The sequence below is a fragment of the Microcaecilia unicolor genome, chromosome 11 (assembly GCF_901765095.1).
Source record: "Microcaecilia unicolor chromosome 11, aMicUni1.1, whole genome shotgun sequence".
NCBI lineage: Eukaryota > Metazoa > Chordata > Amphibia > Gymnophiona > Siphonopidae > Microcaecilia > Microcaecilia unicolor.
This window is the reverse complement of record NC_044041.1, coordinates 143,133,066-143,149,751: the sequence shown is the minus strand read 5'-3', so window position 1 is coordinate 143,149,751 and position 16,686 is coordinate 143,133,066. Positions and strand designations below refer to the sequence as shown.

The 16,686-nt window shown below is 45.1% G+C and overlaps 1 protein-coding gene across 5 annotated transcripts in view; it reads right to left on the bottom strand.

Annotated features, from left to right (window-relative positions):
- Positions 1–16,686, bottom strand: part of RELB (RELB proto-oncogene, NF-kB subunit) — a 321,053-nt gene that overhangs the window by 20,322 nt on the left and 284,045 nt on the right. The gene's annotated exons all lie outside the window — the stretch shown is intronic.

Genomic DNA, 16,686 nt, shown 5'->3' with positions numbered 1-16,686 from the left:
GAAACATCCATGTCATGATCTACTCAAACAGGAGAACTCTAAGCCAAAAATCCAGGGACCAGTGAAGACAACATTAAAGTATGCCCATGAGACCTCCAAGATGTTAAGGGTACCACCTGTTAGTGAAGTGCCCATGGCCCATGGTTAGAGCACCAGTCTTGAGGTGCCTGGTTCAAAACCCACTGCTGCTCCTTGTGATCTTGGGCAAGTCACATAACCCTCCTCCATTGCCTCAGGTACAAAATTAGATTGTAAGACCTCCAGTAACAGGGAAATATCCAGTGTACCTGAATTTAACTCACATTGAGCTACTACTGAAAAGGGTGTGAGCAAAATCCAAATAAAACTAAACTGCATTTATTAAAAAAAAAAAAAAAACGTATTGCTGTATACTTAAGTTTTACAACCACTCTTGGGTTCTATTCAAATGTCTTGGTCCATTATTTCAGGCATGTGTAATGAATTTTTGTGTGTACATTATAGAGACAATTTTCTTTTTATAAGAACACAGGGCCTATGCTGGGTTTTTCCTTAGATCACCGAGGATGAAACTTCCCGCCTTCTTTCCTCCTCGAAATGCACCACCTGTTCCTCTGATCCCATCCCCACCAACCTACTCAACACCATCTCCCATACTGTCACCCCTGCCATCTGTCGCATCCTCAACCTCTCCCTCTCCACTGCAACTGTCCCTGACACCTTCAAGCATGCCGTTGTCACACCTCTCCTCAAAAAACCTTCACTTGACCCTACCTGCCCCTCCAACTACCGCCCCATCTCTCTTTTACCCTTCCTTTCCAAAATACTTGAGCGCGCCGTTCACAGCCGCTGCCTTGATTTTCTCTCCTCTCATGCCATCCTCGATCCACTTCAATCCGGTTTTCGCCCTCTGCACTCGACTGAAACGGCACTCTCTAAAGTTTGCAATGACCTGCTCCTGGCCAAATCCAGAGGTCACTACTCCATCCTCATCCTCCTCGATCTTTCCGCCGCGTTTGACACTGTCAATCATGATTTACTTCTTGCCACGCTGTCCTCTTTTGGGTTACAAGGCCCTGTCATCTCCTGGTTCTCCTCTTATCTCTCCCACTGCACCTTCAGGGTACACTCCCATGGATCTTCCTCCACTCCCATCCCACTATTTGTTGGAGTTCCCCAGGGATCTGTCCTTGGACCCCTTCTCTTCTCAATCTACACCTCTTCCCTGGGCTCGCTGATCTCGTCTCATGGTTTTCAGTATCATCTTTATGCTGATGACACCCAGCTATACCTCTCCACACCTGACATCACCGCGGAGACCCAGGCCAAGGTATCGGCCTGCTTATCTGACATTGCGGCATGGATGTCCAACCGCCACCTGAATCTGAACATGTCCAAGACCGAGCTCCTCGTCTTTCCTCCTAAACCCACGTCTCCTCTTCCTCCACTCTCTATCTCTGTTGATAACACCCTCATCCTCCCCGTCCCATCTGCCCGCAACCTCGGAGTCATCTTCGACTCCTCCCTCTCCTTCTCTGCGCATATCCAACAGACTGCCAAGACCTGTCGCTTCTTCCTCTTCAACATCAGCAATATTCGCCCTTTCCTCTCTGAGCATACCACCAGAACTCTCGTCCACGCTCTAATTACCTCTCGCCTTGATTACTGCAACTTACTCCTCACCGGCCTCCCACTCAGCCATCTATCCCCCCTTCAATCCGTTCAGAACGCTGCTGCACGTCTTATATTCCGCCAAAACTGATATACTCATATCACCCCTCTCCTCAAATCACTTCATTGGCTTCCGATCAGATATCGCATACAATTCAAGCTCCTCCTCCTTACCTACAAATGCACTCAGTCTGCGGCTCCTCACTACCTCTCCACCCTCATCTCCCCCTATGTTCCTGCCCGTAACCTCCGCTCACAGGACAAAGTCCTTCTCTCAGTACCCTTCTCCACCACGGCCAACTCCAGGCTCCGCTCGTTCTGCCTTGCCTCACCCTATGCCTGGAACAATCTTCCTTTACCCATACGCCATGCCCCCTCCCTACCCATCTTCAAATCTCTGCTTAAAACTCACCTCTTCAATGCTGCTTTCGGCGCCTAACCGCTCGAGAAATATAGAATGCCCCAATCTATCCACCCTATCAGATTAACTGTTCACTCATCCTCTAGATTGTTCACTTGTCTTTAGATTGTTCTCTTGTCTTTTAGATTGTAAGCTCTTTGAGCAGGGACTGTCCTTCTATGTTTAAATTGTACAGCGCTGCGTAACCCTAGTAGAGCTTTAGAAATGTTAGTAGTAGTAGTTTCCCTCTACAAAAAGCAGCCAACTATAGACAAGCAGGTCTATAGTTACAGAAAATATGTGCATGACTTTCAAAATCAAAGTCCACATTAACTCTCCCTCCCCCAACCTCTTTCTTTTCTTGGCTCTGTCCCTTTTGGTGATGGCTAAAAGTGCCCCTGTTGTGAGCAATATTTTTTACTTGCCATTGAGAGGTGGCAATTTTCAGCTAGTCATTTTCTGCAAGTAAGGAATTAATTACCTGCTATTTTCCTTGCCTTGAATCCAGCCAGACCAGTCCACCTACATGGGTTATGCTCTAGCACCAGAAGATGGAGGCAGAGAACATCAAAATGTGCTGCTGTCACCCAAAATAAAGGTGCCAATGCAGACCAAGCATTTCAGAGTTCTTGTAACCAACCTAACAAAAGTAGTAAGCCAGACTGCTCCTGCCCTCATGGAGTAGCCTAGTGGTCAGTACAGCACCCTAAAGAACCAGGGGAACTGGGCTCAATTCCCACTGCAGCTCCTTCTCACTCTAGGCAAGTCACTTAACCCTCCATTGCCCCAGGTACAAAATACTTACCTGTATATAATTTGTAAACTGCTTTGATTGTAACTACAGAAAGGTGGTACATGAAATCCCATCCCATTTCCCTTTCCCGGAACATTTATGGAGGCTTACAAACTTTGAGAACCCATTTTCTTCACATCAGATTGTAACTGATAACTAGATGCAACAGAAACTTCAAAAGCAGACCTGGGGGAGTGGGGAGAGCAGGGGATGAAGATCCCTGGATTGCTCTGGCTTGACACTAAGAAAAGCAATTAACAGGTACAGAAGTGTAGCTAGGTGGGGCGCAGGGGGAGTGGTCGCTCCCCCAACTGCATTTCTAAAAATGAATGGCACCTATGCGCTGCTGCTCCTGCCTTCCCTTCCTGCGCGGAGTCCGATGCAACAGCTGACTCCGAGTCCGAGCCTGCCCTGCGCCACTGCCAGACCAACGAGATGAGTCAGTGACTGCCGTGCCTGCAGCCTGCCCTGCTGCTGCTAACATACTGCCGACGTGAGCGCCGTCCGCCGGGAAGGGAACGAACAACACAGAGCTGCTGAGGCCCTCAGCTAACAGCGGAGGAGGGAGGAGGACGGAGAACACTCACACAAAGACGTAACTTCCTGTTTGGGAGGAGCTCCGGACAGAGGAGGAAAGAACCAGCAGAGGCAGCAGTGGCGCGCAAAGGGCTATGGCCCCGCATGCGGCTTAATTTTTGTTGCAGTCAAGTTGGGGAGACAACGGTGCGAACAAGGAGGTGGAACTCAAAACATTGAAAGGCAAGCTACTGCTGTATCCATCTTTTACCTTTTGCCTGTCTCTCCCTTTCCTCCGCTCTGCTCCACACAGCTGTTAACTTCAAAGCAAGCAAATCTAGGAGGAGCTGCTCCATCACGTTGTTGATTTTAGTTGTTGGTATTTGTTCTTCTTTTTTTACTTATATTTTTAAGCATGCCAGCTTGTGCAGCATAGGGATGTGTATACAAGGAAGTACTGGTTTAATGGGTTAGAGTACTGCTTTGTTCTAAATCATGTCATTTGGAGGGGCTGGTTATAGGGACTCTTTGTATTCATGTAGAGATGTTTTCAGGTGCTTAACAATCAGACTTCTATTTAAAAGTATATTTTAAAAAATAACATTAATTAGGGTGAAACCTGGGAGCATTTAATATCTTTTTCCCTGTGCCTACATCAAAAGATTATTTATTTATTATTTATTGCACTTGTATCCCACATTTTCCCACCTATTTGCAGGCTCAATGTGGCTTACAGAGATCTGTTATGGCATCGTCATAACAGGGCAAAGTATACAGTAGGTGTTACAAAGAGATAAAAGAAAACAAGAGAATCTGGTCAGGTAGTAGTGGAGACATTCTGAGTAAAGGAGTTTAGGTGTTATGGGTTCTAGTAGTAGGCTTTGTTAAATAGGTTTTCAGAGCTTTGCGGAAGCTGTTTAGTTCGCTGATCGTTCTCATGTGAATTGGTAGTGCATTCCACATCTGTGTACTTATGTAGGAGAAGCTGGTCGCGTGTGTCAGTTTGTATTTTAAACCTTTGCAGTTGGGGAAGTATAGGTTGAGAAAGGTGCGGGAAGATCGTTTAGCATTTCTGGGTGGCAAGTCCACAAGGTCTAGCATGTAGGTCGGGGCATCTCCATAGATGATTTTATGAACAATCGTGCAGATCTTGAATGTGGTGCGTTCTTTCAGTGGGAGCCAGTGTAATTTCTTTCTTAGGGGTTTTGCGCTTTCATATTTTGTTTTTCCAAATATGAGTCTGGCTGCGGTATTCTGGGCCGTTTGAAGTTTCTTGATGGTCTGTTCTTTACAACCAGCGTAGAGTGCATTGCAATAGTCCAGGTGGGTTAGTACCAATGACTGTACTAGGTTGCAAAAGATGGTTCTTGGGAAGAAAGGTTTTACTCTTATGCATGTCTGGGAACTTGCGCCTTTTGTTTTGTGGATTGCAGTGGTATATTATAAAAATACACTTGCCTTTTCTATTACTACTATTTCACAGAGAGTATGCCCATGAGACCTCCAAGATGTTCTGTCCACTCAGTCTAAATATGCTAACATTGTCCAGTTCAGCACACTATTAGCCACCAAGTTCATATGAGTTAATTATGTTCAGTGAAAAATAAATCTGTTGGCTCAGGCTGCTTACTACTGAATATTCCATCATTGTTTCATTATTGCTACTAAGTATTACATATTAAGGGCATTTGCTTTAAACTTTGTTTTAATTCGTTTATTTAGTCCTTACATGCATGTGGTTTTGCTTTTTAAACCCAATGGTGAATGAATCCTAAGGGCGGTTTAACAATTAGGTATAAACTGTTGTTTCTGACTTTACTTGTTTTGGACAGCTTTGGGTCCTGCTGATCTGTACATCTGCTGTCTAGAATTTTGGAAGATGGAAATGAGAAAATAAAAAGTTGTTGTTTTGCAATGTGTGTATGGATGCCTGTTCCAGTGTGTGCATGTGAGAATATTTGAATAGCTGTCTATACTTATGGCTATGATTTCTGAACAAGTGGTATCACTAAAGGACAGACTTAAATCCCAGTTGGTATATATGTTAATCTCAACTTTGTCAAATGTTTCAGACATGTCTATGTACTTGCTCCAATTATATAACTGAATTCTATGGTGATGGCACAAGGAAAGCAAGTTTTGATCCAGTGAAGACTAACTCAAAATAACCTGTTCCTTAGTTGGGCTCTAGTATTACCATAGTGAAAATGTGACCATACCATGCCTCTGTGGTTATGTTCCACTAATAACGATTAACTGACTTTCTTGAAAGGATTATACAAACTTTGGATGTATGACTAGGGATATAAACAGACACTTTTTATTCAACATCACAATTTTTCATGTACAAACACAAAACAACCTTTTAGGGTTGATAGTGTTCACAATGAGCTCCTTTTATTATTGACCAGATAGAGAGAAGAGTTTTCATTTTTGGCATAGTGTATGTTATCACAGGAACAAAATATAAGAAAACCAATGGACTGCATTAGGGGCTTATAGCCCACTTAGTTATGTTTAAACAGAAGAAATCTGCATGAAACAAAATATTTATTTTGACTTATAAAACCACTTGTCCCTGAAACATGCATCAAAACAGAATAGTCCATTTTGTGTATATACAATGTAAACTTCTACAAAACAGATGAAGTGAAGATGTGATTCTATATGCCCCAATGAAAGGAGAGTTTAATTTAATTTTACTTCCATTTAAATTCAATATATTCCATCTTTATAACACCAGCTCTGGAACTCTTTGCTGGAGGATGTGGTAACAGCGTTTAGCGTATATAGGTTTAAAAAAGGTTTGGACAAGTTCCTGCAGGAAACGTCTATAGTCCGCTATTGAGACAGACATGGGAAGCAACTGCTTGCCCTGGCCACTGTTGGTGCCCCCTGATGAGTACCCCCTTGCCAGTCAGGTTTTCAGGATATCTACAATAAATATTCATGAAATTGATTTGCAGAGTCATTGTGGATAGCCTAAAAACTTGATTGGCAAGGAGGTAATACAGAACCAACTAGGGAAACACTGCTCTAGGGCCCAGTGTGATATTTGTAGCACCGTCTTTTTATAGGTGGGTTATGGCTATTATGGTGTTGTAAGTTTTCAGTATAGGTTTTGGGTGTCATTTTGCAAAGTTTTGTGTTATTTCACAAAGTGTCTGGCCCTATTTGAAAGTAGGCTGTGGGGCAAGGGTCGCCTTTGGTGGCCCTTGTCACACAAAATAAAAATGCTCAGGACTAGTGGTCTCCACATCCTGTAGAGTCACCACACAAACAAAAGCCCAACTGATTTAAACAAAGTGTCCAGCACTGGAAGGAGTGTATGTGCTGTTCCTGGGGTGATGGTCACAATTTTAATATTTTTACTTGTAGTTCGGAAGACAGGTTGCCTGCTCTGGCCAGTCCAAGGATCTCTTCTGCGTCCTGTCTCCTGATGTAACTTCCTGTTTCCTTGTAGGAAGGACGCAAAAGAGACAGCCTGTATTAATCACTGTCTGCCACAGCCACTGCACCTGAGAACAACACAGGCACTGCTGTCTAGCTGACACCAACCGGCGCCTATTTTATAAAAGTCTGCTCCCCCTGATGTCAAAACCTGGCTACGCCTCTGACCAGGTAATTACTCCTTTCTCTTCATCCTAGCCCGACTAGTCCAGATGTACATATATGGGGGCATGGGATGTACCTAAGCTTCCCTAAACTGAATGGGACATGCCTTTAGGATGTTTGCCCCAAAGGTGATATCCCACTTTGCATGAACATCCATCTAAGCAGGGATGACTAGATGGATGCCTTGTAAATCTCCTGGTGAAGAAAGCCATTTACGGTTTTTGCACATCAGCCTGTCCTCTCCTCTCGCATATAGGTCCCTTTGGTTTTTGCACCCCAACTGCATCGTTTCACACTTATTCACACCAAAGTTAACTGTCATGTGTTTGACAAATCTTAAAGTTTTTGTAGATTAGTTCTCATTTTGGTTACTCCCTCCAAGATGTCTATTGTTGCAGATAGTTAAATCATCTGTACAAAGGCAAATTTTTCCTTGTAACCCTCTGGTAAAATATCACTCACAAACATATTGATCAGAATCAGCCCCATCTCCATCCTTCTCCTTCTGACAGTGAAGTTGAATAACTAGCTGGTTAACATGAAAGGCCAAAACTACCTTTAGGAGAAATGAAATTACCCTGCATATGGAAACGGAAGTCTCCAAGAAACCAAGAAGGGCTCACAGCCTTTAGCTCAGAAATCCTCCTGGTCACACAAATCATCACTACAAACACTCAGGTCGATATTTAAACACTGCAGCCAGTGTTTTGGTTTTTTTTTTAAACACCACCTACCTGTACAGCAACTGGCACTGAATAGAATATTGCTGTTATTGGCAGTGGCAATATTCAGTTTGCTTTCTGGATAAATCTAAGACAGTTTTTTTGCTGCCCTAAATTTATCCATATATCTATCTGGATAGTGGACTGAATGTTGCTGCTATCTACAGTTAATGCTGGAGTGACGTGTGGGTGTTTTTCCTATCCAGATAGTGTCTCTGAAAATCCGTGGATAGGGCTGCCTAGCTAGATCACAATGGTTAAGCAGATGTGCTTTTAAAATCAGGGCTACTGTCTTCAATATGAGAAGCCTGATTGGTGCCATCATACTCTTCAGGATGAGGTTAAGATCCCATGCCAGTACAACTGGGAGAATCGAAGGTTTCAAATACTTCACCCCTTCCCACAGGGAAAACCTGGATAAGGCACAGCAATGCTCCAAATCCATCTACAGAAGCAAGCTATAGCCATAAACTGCATCTTAATAGAATTCAATACTAATCCTTCTCTACCCCTCTTGGGAGGGAGGCCAAAATCTGCAGAACCAATGCCTGAAATGGGAAAATGGAAGCCTCCTGATTTCAGGTCTCAAAAATCTTCCACAATCTGAGGTAAGTCAGAGACATAGAAATCATACAAGGTCTTGGGAATGTGGAAATTATCCTGTAAGAAAAGCCCTTGGCCACATACCAAGCCCTGTCAAAGCATGCCATAAACAAGAACAAAGTTCTGTCTTCCAACTAGTTTGCTCCTTGATGAAGGAGATTCCTTTGAGATAGAATCATCAGTGGATCGCCCACCAACAGCTGGACCAGATTGCCATACTATGATCTCCAGGGCCAGTCCAGGGCTACTAGATCCTGGTGATGTGTCCACCTACCAGAGGCCATATATGCTAATCTTCCTGTGGGCCAGAGTACCCAGACCTTCAGAGTTTGTCTCCTTTCACCAACTGAAGAACCTTCTAGACCTGCTCTTGCCATGAGATCCATCATTGCTAGGTTCCAAATTATTCATAGTCAGGGTGATGACCTAGGTATGTTAGCTGTGAAAATCATCCTGGACTTACTTCCACTTAAGAGTTGCAGCAATAGACTCCAGGTGTTCCACCAACTACAGTAGTAGCCAAGACACCTCTCTAGCTACCTGCAGACTATTGGTTCTACCTACCAGCTCACAGAAGCAATGGTTGTCATGTTGCTTGACAGAATGCTTGTTGATTTGCACAAATGCAAGTGAAAGGGAGTGTTCAGGGGCAAATTCCATCAGAGCTCTTCGTATAGTCCAAGTCTTCAGACAATTTATCAATCACTGGACCTCCACCTCATTCTCAAGGTCTCAGTCACTCAGCCCTGCAGTGGACTTCCTAGCCTAGTAAACTCATACAGTTGTCATGACTGTGATCCACCTTTCCAGATTTGCAAGGAGCAGTCACCATTCCAGGCTGGACAGGACCATGGGCTTCATGGGCAACTGCTTCCAAAAACTCTGGGACTCGGGAGGCCACTTGGAAAGTAGGAAATTCTGCAGCAGAGCAGGCCCAGTATGGCCACCATGGACCCTGACACCTGGAGATAATCCCAGGCCTTCAGCACTCGGCAGACCAGTAATGCCCACAGTTGGCTCTGCAACTTTGCTCTTTTGGCGTGTGTTAACAAGACCCTCCCATCTATAGTATCTAAGCAAGCTCTCAGACACCAAGGAATGAGCGGGACATACAGCATAAAAAGCTAAGTAGCAGGTGATTTAAGGAAAAAGGAGTCTATGCTCACTGCTGGAGCTAATCAGCTGCAGAGAATGGTCCCAGTACAAGAGGTGATGTGAACTGTGTGAATCAGTGGACATTCCACAGACAGGATTGGGCCTCTATGGAAAACGATAAAGAACGATGCGTTAAAAAAAGAGCTGACGGAGAACTAAGGAATGTAAACATGGCAGAAATGACTTATTGCAGTTGAAACAGACATGCGATAAAGGGTGTGTGGGGGTATTTGTGAAATAGCATTAAGGTGAGACAGAGAGACTGGACAAAGTAGAGGCTGGAAAGATGCCTGTAAATGCATTATAAAAGGCTGTGAGAAAATCAAGACAAACAGGAATTTGTCGCTCAGTGCTCTGATTTGAAGCTGTGCACAACTTCCTCCATAAGAAACCTTGTTCTGATATTCATTTCATGCTTGCAAATTCATTGCTTGTAAATTTTAATTAGATTTATAATTTGGAATAAAACTTCTTGTGATTACTTACAGATCCACTTGCTTTTCTGTGTAGTTTCTTTTGTGTAAAAGACTGGAGTTTTCAGTGTAGGGACTTGCCCTACTCTGACTGCTCATGGCCATATTAGACTGACTAACCGGGGATAAGCCCCAAGGTTAATCCTCCTGAGGTAATCTTAAGAGTCAGGTGAGCTGAGTACCTTAGGGGTTTTAACAATTGGTGCCGCTGACGTGATTGGACTGTGGAACTTCTCATGTGGGTCATGATGGAGGGAAACCTGTCCGAAAGGGACGGAGGAAATCTACCCAACTTAACTTTTTAAGCTCACCCACATGATTCCTGCCTCGACGATTATTATACCTTTGACCATGTCTCACAATCTCCTTATGCTCATTCCTCAATCTCTTCCTCTCCATCCTTCCTACTCCTTACCCCTCCCAATCTCCTTTTGCTCATCCTATCTTTGTTTACCTCTCCATGCTCAATTTACATATCTTCAAAACCCCACTACTACTATGTTTACTACAACTTGTAACATTCTCCTTCAAGACTTTGTAATTCTATTTACTATGTAAGCCGCATTGAACCTGCTATGTGTGGGAAAACGCGGGGTACAAATGTAATTAATAATAAGTGAATATGTGGGATTAATTGAAGACATCTGACTGTAAGTATTGTGTATACATGTTTTCTTTTTATTGATTACTTGATTTTTTTATTCATTGTATTTGGTTTGCATAGGGATGTTTTGTAGATTTTAGGATTGTAATATAATGACTGAAAAGAAGGAAGATTTGACACCTGTAGAGGGGGGGGGGTATGTAATGTTAATCCCTTATTGGCTAAGGATATTACAATGGTACAATGAAAAATGGCATAAATTGGCAAAGTCTAGCCCTTTCTTGTCCTGGAACAAAGAGGGATCTCTAGCACCCTATCATTTGGTAGGCTTGTTGAAAGCCTTAGAAAATTGTAGGAAGGGTAAAAGTTTGAAAAAGCATTTATTAATGTTGGAACTTTGGAATAAAGTGAGAAAGGGTGATGCTAAGAAAACTACTAGTGAGGTACAGAATGAAGTTGAAAGACAGGAAATTTTAGATGAGGCATCTAAAGAGCCCCTGCAGCCACCCCCATGTAAGTGTGATTCAGGATCCTCTTCCTCTTCATTATATCTATCACTTACATCCTTGACCAGCCCAATCCCTTCAGCTCCACTTCCTGAAGTGGCATTGGGTTATGCCCCAATTCCGCCTAAAGACCCATCATCCTCAAACCCCTTTAAATTATCTAGTCCCGATCCAGGAACAGATAGTACTCCATGGTTTCAAATCATGGGAGGATTAAAAGTTGTAGAAATGCCTGATCCTCAGAAATATTTTCATGCACCCATGAAAAAAGATAATAAGGAGGACAGTAGCAATACAGATTCCGATTCACCTTTGGTACGCCCAAAAACTACCCTTGGCAAGTGGAGTGGTCCCGCCTCTGGGCACAAGGCTCTGAAAAAGGAAGAGGAAGAAAGGACTCAAAAACCAAGTTCTCAGGTATTAGGCATTAACATGGAGAATAGTTTTAGTCGCACTATAAGCGTAGCTATTGATAACTTTAGTAGTGGTCTTGATCAAGCAGATCTATTAATTGATGATACACTAAGTCACAAATGCTAATAATGATCAGGATAATATATCTGTACACTCTGGTAAATAGATTCCATCCACAAGTGTTACTAAAAATGTGGTACAACTGACTCCTAAAGAAACTGTTGCACAGGAAGAACAGTCTTATTACTTTGTAGATCCTTGGGTAGACAATGTGGCAGGCTGGTCCGAGGGAATGGCAGGTCAGATGCTTCTGTTTCTGCAGTCTGGTTCCTTTGCCCCGGAGTACATGAATGCCGTTAGGTGGTGTATACGTGTTGGCCCGGGAGATCCAGAATGGGATAAGAAATATATGGCAGAGGGACTAAAAGTGTGGGAAAATATGAGCATAAATATAATACAATTTGAGTATGTCCCCTGATTTATAGTAAAGGTGGGCCAGGTTAACCACCTGCTAAAAGATATGTACCCTGGAATTTTACTGATCTCACCACCCTTTTAATCAATTGATTAGTGAAAGGAGCTAATGCATGGATTTCAGCCTTTGAGAGACATATGGGTGGCTAGACTTTGTGCACAGGGGATATTGAAACTATGTTGGGGAGGATCCCCGGCATTAATGATGATGATGCATTTTTTAATCAGGCTGGATTACCTAGGATCACTTTGATTAACTCCCAACACGATGGGGTAGCCGTTAATGCTTACCAAAACCAAATTGGGGCTGCCCTTTGGGCATTATACCCTACTCAAACGATCTCACTGGTCTCATGTCCAGGACTTGAGATCTGCATACTCAGGATTTTCATACTTTCTTTGCCTCATTCCAGGATGAATGGACTCAGCAAACTGAGCAGTCATTTGATGACCCTGGAATGTTGCCATTATTCTTCCATGCTTTTAAAGCTGTGTTGCCATTACCAGTCCCAAAGAAGCTTGATAATATTGTAGGGATTGAGACTAAAACATGGCCAAAAATGCATTCACATTTGGTGTACTACTGTAGACAATATAAAGAGGAGATTCAAGTACATAAGTATTGCCATACTGGGAAAGACCAAAGGTCCATCAAGCCCAGCATCCTGTTTCCAACAGTGGCCAATCCAGGTCACAAATACCTGGCAAGATCCCAGGTATTTGTGACCTGGGATCTTATTAGTGCTCAGACTAAGATATGCAGGCAGAACAATTATCAAAGAAAGATTCTAAACCCTGTAAAGATAAAACACCTAAGAAGGAGGGACGTACTTTCGATGTTCAACCCGAGTTGCATGATGCTGGGAGCCGCTATTAATTGGGATTCTAATAATAGGGGACGGGGAAGAATTAGGGAGTTAGAGGTATGGGACAGCATAGAGACCCTCGCCCTATCAGGGACCCAGTAGAAGAGCTAATGTAGTATGTTGGAACTGTGGAGAAATGGCCCAGTTTTCCAATGAATGTGCCCCCTCTCCCATGCAACTCCAAGTGGAATCCTGAGACCCAACTGTGATGATTCCAAAATTATCAAAATCCTCCTGACTTTTGGGAGCCGTAAGAGTCGTAGCTGGTGAACCAGAACCTTTCCTTTATCTCCAAATTAATGGTACTAAATTGCCTTTTTTAGTTGACTCTGGAGTTACCTGCTCTGTTCTTACCACTTTGCCCCAAGGGGTCTATATGACCCACAATAAAATCCTTACAACAGGTTTTGAAGGAAATGAGCAGGATACTTATGAAACTCAATCAGTGGCTGTCACTTTGGGAAAAGAGATACAATATCAAGTGACATGACCATATCACACCACTTTTGCAAAAACTTCATTGGCTACCAGTACAATACAGGGCTAAATTTAAAACTCTATGTCTGATCTTCAAGGCCCTGAAAGGAAATGGCCCTGAGTACCTGAAAAATAGGATGATCCTCCACACACCACCAAGGACACTAAGACCCTCCCAAGGACTTTCACTAACCACACCCTCTCCAAAAGACATTACACGATGTGATATCCGCAAGCGAGCCTTCTCCGGAGTAGCCCCCACACTCTGGAATGCACTGCTTTAACACAAGAGTGTCTCTACTTCAAGAAGCAGGTGAAAGCTTGGCTCTTCAACCAGGCCTTTACTAGAAGAAGTAACTAACTTGTTAGTCTCACTCACACACACAAGGAGTACTCAGGCTGCATATACTGCAGCAGGACATGTTTATTCACTGCTACCCTTGCTGAGATAACATTTAACAATTTCTCTGACCTCATGTGCAACTTTCTTTAAATCAATCACCTTACTTTCTAACTCCTCGTACTTTCTTACCCTTCTATATGTTACATCTTTGCTTTACCCTTCGCTATCACTTATCCTATATAATAAAACGCACCTCCAACGTTCTGATGCTGACTGTGTGGCTGAGGCATTCGTGCTCTCTGGCTGCAGGCTAAACCGACGTCACGTAGTTCCGGGTACGTCAGCAGCACGAGGTCCCGCCCCTGCCGCCCTCAACACAATGCCACGCCCCCCAGGTCGAACGACAGCAGCACAAGGCCACGCCCTCGCCGCAATGCCACGCCCACCCGGGTCGAACGAAACCAGCATGAGGCCCTGGCCCTGCCCCTGCTGCCCTCGCCACAATGCCACATCCCCCTAGGTCGCCGTCCCCAGGCGTGCAGGCTCAGCCCTTCTCTGTTAGCTCTGGTCCCGCACTCATTTCCTGTTTCTGCAATGAGGGCGGGACCAGAGCTAACAGAGAGAGAAGGGCCAAGGCTGCACGCCTTTTAACGCTGCTTGGTAAGTGTGAAGACGATTTCACAAATTTGCAGGGAGTGCGGCTGGAACTGGAAGGGAGGGAGGGAGGAAGGCAGGGACGACGACCCAAGAACTGGGAGGGAGGGAAACCCCAAAACTAGGAGAGAGAGCGAGAGAGACCCCAAAACTAGGAGAGAGAGAGGGAGGGAGACCCCAAAACTAGGAGAGTGGGAGACCCTAAAACTAGGAAAGAGAGAGAGGGAGGGGGAACCTGAAACTACGACCCTGGAACTTGGAGGGAGGGAGGGAGGGGGGGGACGACCCTGGATCTCGGAGGGAGGGAGGATCCTGGAACTCGGAGAGAGACAGGGAGGTAGGGGATGACCCTGGAACTCGGAGGGAGGGGATGGACTACCCTGGAACTCGGAGGGAGGGAGGAACGACCCTGGAACTCGGAGGGAGGGAGAGGGCCACCCTGGAACACTGAGGGAGGGGGACGACCCTGGAACGTGGAGGGAGGGAGGGGGGCCCATGGCACATACTCTCATTCTCACACACACACTCTCTCTCACAGACACACTCGCACCCAGTCTCACTCTCTCTCTGTAACACACACACAGTCGCACATCACTCTCTCTCTCACACACAGTCAGTCTCACACACACTCTCACAAACATACACACTCCGAGGAAAACCTTGCTAGCGCCCGTTTCATTTGTGTCAGAAATGAGACATTCCCACAACCCCCCTCCTCCCCCTCTTACACCAAAACCCTCTCAGTTCACCACCCCCCTCTCATTGTGAGACACACACACAATATCACAAAAACAAAGACACTCGCCCCCACGCTCCCAGTCCACCACACACACACAAACACACACACACACACACACACAAACTACCTCTGTGACATATATGAACTTTCACACTCACACACAGACACACAACCCCCCCCCCCAAAACACCCCAAAAAAACACACATGGAACAAGGAGACATGCACACTCACTCCCTCTCTCTCTATATCACCCCTGCAACAATAACCACCCTCAAAGCCACCCCCTACATCCTCCCACGTTGCCAGCACGGGACATCCCCAAAACCCCCGCCCCCCCCTTAAACCACAACCCTCTCACTTCTACACCCCCTGCCCCACCCCCTTTCATTGTGAGACACACACACAATATCACAAAACCCCAGACACTCGCCCCAACCTCCCAGTACACCCCACCCTCTCTCACTTACACACACACACGAACTCTCTCTGTTACACAGACACGCTCTCTCACACACACAATATAGTTCTGTGACACACATGACCTTTCACTAACACACACGGACACACAACCACCACCACCCCCCAAAAAACCCCACAAAAACACATACACTCATGCGGAACATGGATAGATGCACACTCCATCTCTCTCTATATATATCATCCCAGAAACAATAACCATCCTCAAAGCCACACAACACTTCATCCCACTTTGCCAGCATGAGCCATCCCCCAACCCCCCACCCCAACAAAAACAAAAACAAAAAAACACACCACAGCACCACAGTAATACGAGCAAGCAACAACATGGCTAAACCTCCCCCACCCCCGCAAAAAAAAAACCCAGACCCACCCTCCAAGCCCCCTGCCACACCCTCTCAGATCACCTTCCCCCCCCTTGGTGAGAAACCCACACACAATAACACAAAAATGCAGACACTAGGACCCATCCTCCCAGTCCGCCCCACCCTCTCTCACTTTCACACATACACACACACGCACACACACACTCTCTGTGTCACACACACAGTGATGCAGGCTCACAGATTACCAAACACGTCCCCTCCCCAACTTATGCCCCCTCCAAGCCCCCCAAACTAGCAAGACTCCTGTACCTGTAAGATAAAAACAATACAACACAACAGCCAACCCCTCCAAGTTCACCAGACAACCCCCTCATCAAAGTTACACACACAATAAACACAACAAACACACACACGCTGATACTCCCCCCCACACTCCAACTTTGCCCCACCCTCTATCACTTCCACACACACACAAAATATCTTTGTGACACACATGATCTTTGTCTCTCACACTCACACACACAACCACTGCCCCCCCCAACCCCACCCCCCCCCCAAAAAAAACACTCACACACACAAACACTGATGCGCAACATGGAGACATGGACTCTCACTCTCTCCCCCGTCACACCCTCTCAGTTCACCACCCCCGCCCCCTCCCCCCCAACCATTCTGAGACACACACACAAAATCACACAAACACAAACACTCACCCCCAACCTCCAAGTCTACACAACCCTCTCTCACTTTCACACACACACAAACTGTCTCTGTGAAACACACACACACACTCTCTGTGACACACACACAGTGATGACACCTCATAGATCGCCACACATGCCCCCCACACATCATCTCTCTCTCACACATACTCCTTT